General features: G+C 33.9%; 1 long non-coding RNA gene across 2 annotated transcripts; it reads right to left on the reverse strand.

The window, feature by feature from the left end:
* Window positions 1–2773: 2773 nt before the first annotated feature.
* LOC113703072 (uncharacterized) lies at window positions 2774–5795 on the reverse strand. 2 transcript variants are annotated; one of them, XR_011820123.1, is made up of 2 exons: window positions 3225–5795; window positions 2774–3115 (listed from the first exon to the last, which is right to left on the reverse strand). It is a non-coding gene; the product is annotated as an uncharacterized lncRNA (long non-coding RNA). The 2 variants fall into 2 exon arrangements; XR_011820122.1 differs by having other exon boundaries at window positions 2774–3128.
* Window positions 5796–7114: the final 1319 nt, after the last annotated feature.

The following is a 7114-nucleotide window of genomic DNA, read 5'->3' on the forward strand; positions in this document are numbered from 1 at the left end:
TCTACTCTGATGAAGGTAGCAATTGACAGAAAAGTGGGTGGAGAGGCAGGCGACATGGAAGAAGCAAACAGAGATGAAGCCAAAGTTTGTCCGTAAAACTGAATAGCAGAAGCAGCTGTGGTCTCCAATTGGGTATAATAGTGTTGTATGTATTTTGAATGCGTGCAAGAGCGGCGGTAAGGTAGAAGCAAATAGAGGAAATTCAGCATCTCACGAAACCAGATTTTGTCCTTCAACTTAATAGCAGAAGCAGCTACGTCTCCGACTTCGGTGAAACGTGAAGCGTATTAGCAGACCAAGGTAACATGACTGAACCATGTCAATAATTGTGGCCAATAATTTGTCACCCAAATGCACATCTGTTAAAGGAAGGATGAAATTAGAGTCACTGAAGACATAATATGAAGATGATAGAAGAATAGTGAAGTTGTACTGTATTTGTATGTGTGTACCGTATCTGTGTGTGTGTGAGCATTCAGCTTTTCAGTGATGGACTATAATGGGATAGTAGTTTTTGGAAGACCTAGGGTTATGTATTCAAGTAAACCGTCGACTGGAATTAGGGAAAGATGAGAGAAACAAAGTCACATTTAACATTAATGAATATACATCTTGTTGTAAATTAGTTACATGTTATAGCCACCGTATTACAATTGATATGAATCATTGTGCATGTAGTAATTGGTCCATGCTGATGGAGTAATATTAGTTTGCCCCTCTCCTGACCATACAGTGTGTATAAAATGGAGGCGTAGAGTTGAATGAGGTGAAGCAGAGGAAAAGACACATATGTGAATAATAAATGGGTGAACCTTGTGTTGTAAGTCAATTACATGATGTAAGAAATATATTACAATGAGTAGAAAGTAGGGTTATGTATTATGTCAATCTCTGCATTTTGGTTCTGAGAAGATGATGATATCCGTGGACTTTCTCATATGTAATTGATCAAAATGCTTCATTAAATTGTACTATTTGAATAGGGCAAGATTTTTAATCTTATAAATGGTGCCTCATTAGAAAGATGGATACTGCTGGATCTATAATTGCTTACAAGGAGCTTGCAATATAGGATGAAATCAAGAAAGGAAGCAAATGCAAATACATATACAAAGTTTTTTTTTTTTAGAGAGACTTTCGTTTCCTTAATTAATTAATATTTTAAATAGAAAAATAGGATGGTCACAGTTCAGTAACTTACCACGAAGTTAGGGTCAAATCATCACCACTAGTTTCTAACTAGGAAACTGGCAATGGGCACTTCCTGTATATTCAATCTGTCATTCATTCTCTATTTTTGATCCAACACCTTTGTACCCTCCCTCTCTCTCTCTTTGCCCTAGAATTCTGTAACCATTAGGACTAATCTCTCAGTGGAAGACAAGATCATTCATGCCTGCTACATATGGACCTACTTCATCTCCTAAATATTTCTTTTTTCCCATCAATATTCTTCTTCAAAACTTCTACAATTTATTTAGCCCCCTTAAAAAGTTGACACATAAATAAGTAAATGAATCAAGAAAACAACTTGTGATCCTTTTTCAGGGCACACTCATATTGAATCGAGTTCATTTACATGAATGACCCAAATTGAATAGAGCTCTTCCGGCCGGTGTTTGAAGAATCGAATCGGACCAGTCGATTCGATTGGTTGGACAACAAACTAGCACACCGGTTCAATTTTATGAGAAACTCGAAAAGTTAAAAAGACTAGTCAAAATCGGTGAATCGAAATAAATTTTTGAATTTTGATTTCGGATTTGGATATTTTGTAATGGGCTGCTCACTTTATTGAACTTTGGTGTTCTATGAAAACCCAATATCTACAACTAATTGTCTGCTACTACAAGTTGGTTGATGGCCATTTTTTTTTCAAATTAAAAAAAAAAAACTTACTTGGCACAACTTAAAAACAAAATGACTAATCTAACTAAAAACTGAAGGAACCCTCAATTCTCTTTCTCTTTTAATAATCTTAATCTTGAGGAAGCACTCTACAAGTTCCGCTCATCTTCTTTTCTTTTCTTTTCTTTTTCCCCCTCTTCTCTTATATATTTTCTTTTACATTATTGATAGTGAATATGATAATGAAGTTGAACTTGATAGATAAAGAAGCGCAATCCCTTTCCTCTTTTATCTTTTGTTTTTATATTCATGATATTTTTCTACTTTTTTTGGGAGTTAATTTTACAAATCCTATCAAATTTGTTTTTGGGTTCGGAAAGTTAAACTCTTTTGTGGTTAATTTGAGATATTGGATAGATTTGTTCATAATTTTGTTGATTCTTTATTTTTTATGAAATACTTTTTCTTTAATTTGATAGATGAATTAGAAGGTACTAGATCAATAAATCTTCTCTAGAAGACATTACAAAATTTAGGATTTTTGTGTTGATTTTACATATTTCTGCTTATATAGTTGTACATTCATCTAAGATTTTAGTTCTACAATATCCTGCGAGTTATTTGCCATACTAATATACGAGTCATTACTATTATTATTATTACTTTTTTTTGCTAGACTGAAATCATTTTATACTTGTCTGTCACATTACAAAGGAGTTAAGTTCTGATAAAAAAAATTCAAATATCATGTAATACTTCAACGACAGCTTTTGAAACTCATATGTTTAAAGACTCAAGTAATAAGAAAAAAAGGAAAAAAAAAACAGTGTACATTAGTGAAAGAAAAGCTATGAAAATTGGATTGGATATCTACGGACTGTAACCAATCTGCATATGATGCAAAGGATCTGATACCCACAAAAGGTGAATTGGAACTGGAACAAAAAGTGAATTGGAATCGGAACAGAATGAGTACTTGGGATTTTAGATTGTTCTTAAAACACATAATACCCACCAAATCTCCCAAGGAACAAGCACCCATCCAAGCCCGCTCTAACTTGCACAATTGATTTGTCATTTATAATTAAGGCCCGTTGCTGTATATTCTAGCACTCACAAACAATCAGAAAGAATACATCAAAAAAAAAAAAAAAATCATAACTCACAGACGACATCACCCTTCCTCACTCTACCTTCATTGCCATATTATAGCCTTGCATATTCTACACTGCAGTTGCCAGAGCTCTGAGTGTTGTCCAAGATTAAGCTGCAACAATTATCTGTTATACCAATTGTCAACTTCATGCTACTTGTTCTCTAGAAGGTCTTCATGTGGTCAGCCTTCAAGGTTGCGAAATTGAAGAGGAAATGCGTACCTTTTGCAGGCGCAGAGATGAAAAAGAAGGCTGTCTATTAAGCTTGAGAGGGAGCTCCATCATGAGTTTCAGAGAGACAAGAAGAGGAAGATTATCATATCTCATGGAACCAACTATTTCACCGTTGCAACACGGCATCATATCTCCATGGGACTGCAAATCAAGGAAATTGAAGGTAGTAACCATCCGAGGTGTCATTTGAGAAGCCCGTATCTTAGAATGTCGCACATGTGATGCAGAAAAAGTTTGCCCTTCTTTTACATTGTAGTAATAAAGAGAATAGTAGTATCAGTGTCAAGATTGTGTACAAATTCTAAGCACGTTTTTATGTCCAGGATGGAAAATCAATTGCCAACATTCGTTGGAGCATTGAACAATTCTAGGCATGTTTTATGTATAGGATGGAAAATCATTTGCCAACATTTGATGGAGCATTGAACAGCCTTCATTACACAAATAAGCATGTGGATTCAATTGAACATGATATACTCCAGATACATAAATAAATTGTTCAGACAAGGCTGACAAGTGATAGTCAAGTACCATCAGTTCAATGAATCTAGAAGGAATACCAACAAAATTGTATCTAACAACAATTTGACATTGCTTTTATCATGACTCTCCTAAAATAAAGCAGGAAAATCAGCAAGTCTTCAAGGAACTCATACAAAGGGGAGTAAACCTGAAATAATACAAGTTCAGGTTTTCAAGAAAAAGAAGTAACCTTGAAGGCACAAGTATTCTTAATGGTCCAGGCATCTTTTCTAATTCTGCTTGAGTGGCGAAATAAGGCTGCTTTACAACATTCAGGAGTCAAACAGGACAACGAATTAACTTAACTATTTAGAAAAAGATTGCAGCCTGTAGCCATGAAAAGTAACAATTCCTTTAACCAGTGGCTGATATGTCAGTGCTTAAGAAAATCTACAAAGATGGATGAAACAGGGACAAATATGCACCACTGATTTCTTATGATAGAGAAATGATAAACCAACTCACAGCTTTTACTAACCGACACGTTAATAACTGCATGTAGACCAGGGGATCTTTTCTTATGAAGCCAGGTACACAGTCTCCCCGTCAGCCATGCACAGTCCTCAACAAGGGCTTTACCTAAAACCAGGTGCAGTGCAATGGTGACAAGCAAGCAAATCAACAGATATTTTGAGTTCATCCTGGGGGTTGTTTTATCATTTCCTTGCAATACAAGAACTCTGTATACTAGTACAAGTTTTCATCTATAAGTTAAAACCACAATTACCCCAGTAAAAGCACCAGACTTGTTGTACATGCATATGCATATTTGGATACAGTCATGTCTGTGTATAAAACCGCATACAACAGAACCAAACAGATGTTGTATACTCCTTTGAAAAAAAAGGTTTAAGAATTCAAAAAGGGATAATATGATCATTGAACAGAAAGGACTCTTGTAAACTACTGTTTGATAAACCTATCTGTAAAACTCTACAGGCATAAGCGCATTTTCTGCAGCATTTTATAGATCAAATTTGCCTGAAGAATAGAAAAGATAACTGGGGATTATGTAATTAGCTTGATGATAAATCAACTTCACACTCAATCTCTAAGCCTCCACTAATGCCTCTTTTACAATGTGGAATACTCCTACAAGGCAAATGCCAATGTTCTACTAGATAATTGTGCCTTCCAAGTCCAAATGCATCAAGATGCTCATTACAACTGACTAATCTACAACATCTAGATACAAAATTCCTCCCCAAAAAGTAAAACTACTACTAAAACAGAAAAATGCACTCTTTTTATTTTCGATGTTTGAATTATTCCTTTCCCATTAACTAATAATATACCCTGCAATGTACCCGAAATTCCTTATGATCAAAATTCAAATTTCTTACTTTTGACTAATCATTTTGAGATACAAAAACAACACCACCACATATACAATTAACCATAGTATAACTAAATAGAATAAATAACTTTCTTGAACTTTTTCCTTTTAAATTTGCCTGTTCTACAAATAAATTCAACTCCCAAATAACTGAGTATAGTAACAAAAAGGAAAAACAAATACATAATTTAGTAATCAACAACATAAAAAGCAACAAATTTTATCAACTAAATTCAAAGGAAAAAATCATAGAAGAAAATAAGAAAAGACAGTGGAAACTGGTGAACGATTCAGATCCGATCCAGCAAAAACACTCATTCCTCTGCCCTCTGCTAGTCAATGATTTTTGCGTAAACAAGCAAAAACTACAAAAAAATTAAAATAAATAAATAAATAAAATGAAATTAATTATGCAGAGGAGATTGGGAGTTTTCGCAAAAATCCTTGGCTACAGTGGAATAAACAGTGGAATTGAGGAGATGGAAAAAGTCCCGGTAGACGTGAACGGGGTTCACCAGATTCCAGCACCCGCCGCTCCCCACACCCCACCCACCAAACGACACCGTTTAGCCCTAAGAAGCAGCTGAAGAAGAGGGGTTGGATTAATTTAACTTTGGCCCCTCTAAATAACTCATGTTTCATGGAGAGGACAAAAGTTTGCAATATTTATTATCGATGAACTTAAATACATAGCAAGTAGAATTGTCCTTCATGAAATAAAATAATTCGAAATTGTTCTCATTCATTTTTAAGCCTTTCAAGCATACTTTTTACATTGATCTTTCGAAAAAAAAAAGGTTATTTTTTTCATGGGAAAATTTATAGAAAAATCCAAATTATTATCCCAATTTTAAATTCTTGGATATTAAGAGATTTATGTGCAAAAGTGACCTTAGAATACCGAATTCACAATCACTAAATGTAACAAAAAAAATATGTGCATAAGTGACTTGAAATAACCTCAACACGCACCATGTGTAGGAGGAGAAAAACTGCGAATCAAATACATCTTAAATATATTTATGGTGTAAAAATTTAGGGTTAAAAACAAAAAAACCCCCTGTGATAAACCTAATACACAGAAAAGCCCCTCATGGTTTCAAAATATACAATACGACCCCTCATGCTTTGAACTAAATTGTAAAGGTGACGGAATCCGTTAAACTTAACGGAAATGACATATTGGAACCTAAAAAAAAATTTTTATACCTAATTTTTATCAAATATACCTATTCTACCCCTTAACTCTCAATTCTCTCTACTTACAAAATAAAATAAATGATTTTTTGAGCTGTTTTTTTGTTGAATTATATCAGGGTATTTTGGTCATTTTGACCATTTCCGTTAAGTTTAACGGATTCCGTCACCTTTACAATTTAGTTCAAAGCATGAGGAGTCGTGTTGTATATTTTGAAACCATGGGGGGCTTTTCTGTGTATTAGGTTTATCACATGGGGCTTTTTTGTTTTTTACCCAAAAATTTATTATACAGAAACAGGTTTAAATATGTGCCCTACATATAATAAGAAAACTCTTTAAATGTGAATGTAAATTTTGAGTCATCAATTCAAACCGAGTCATGAAAAATTTCTTTATACTAATAGTGTGAAAAATTATTTTTTTTTAAAAAGGAAAATTGGAGTTTTGGTCCCCAATTTAAAACCAATGCACGAAACTAGTCCCTAATCTATTTTGGAAAACAAATATGCTTCCCAATGTATCCAATTTTGCTCGACAGTGGACAATTGATGGGTTTTCTTCAATTTTTGCCAGAAAAAGTCACGTGAGAGCACGTGCCGGCACTCACAATCCTTTTTTCAAATTTTTAAGTGTGAAAACTAATAAAAAATTATTTCCAGCTATCTAGTCCCCCCTTTTTTTATTAGCAAAGACAAAACACAATCAGCAAATGGAGTTAATTATATTAATTAGTATTAGTCTACTATATAATTAGGCGATTGGCAAAACTTTTTTTTTAACAAAGACAAAATCCAATCAATCCCTTTCTTTCTTTCCGTCG

The sequence above is a fragment of the Coffea arabica genome, chromosome 8e (assembly GCF_036785885.1).
Source record: "Coffea arabica cultivar ET-39 chromosome 8e, Coffea Arabica ET-39 HiFi, whole genome shotgun sequence".
NCBI lineage: Eukaryota > Viridiplantae > Streptophyta > Magnoliopsida > Gentianales > Rubiaceae > Coffea > Coffea arabica.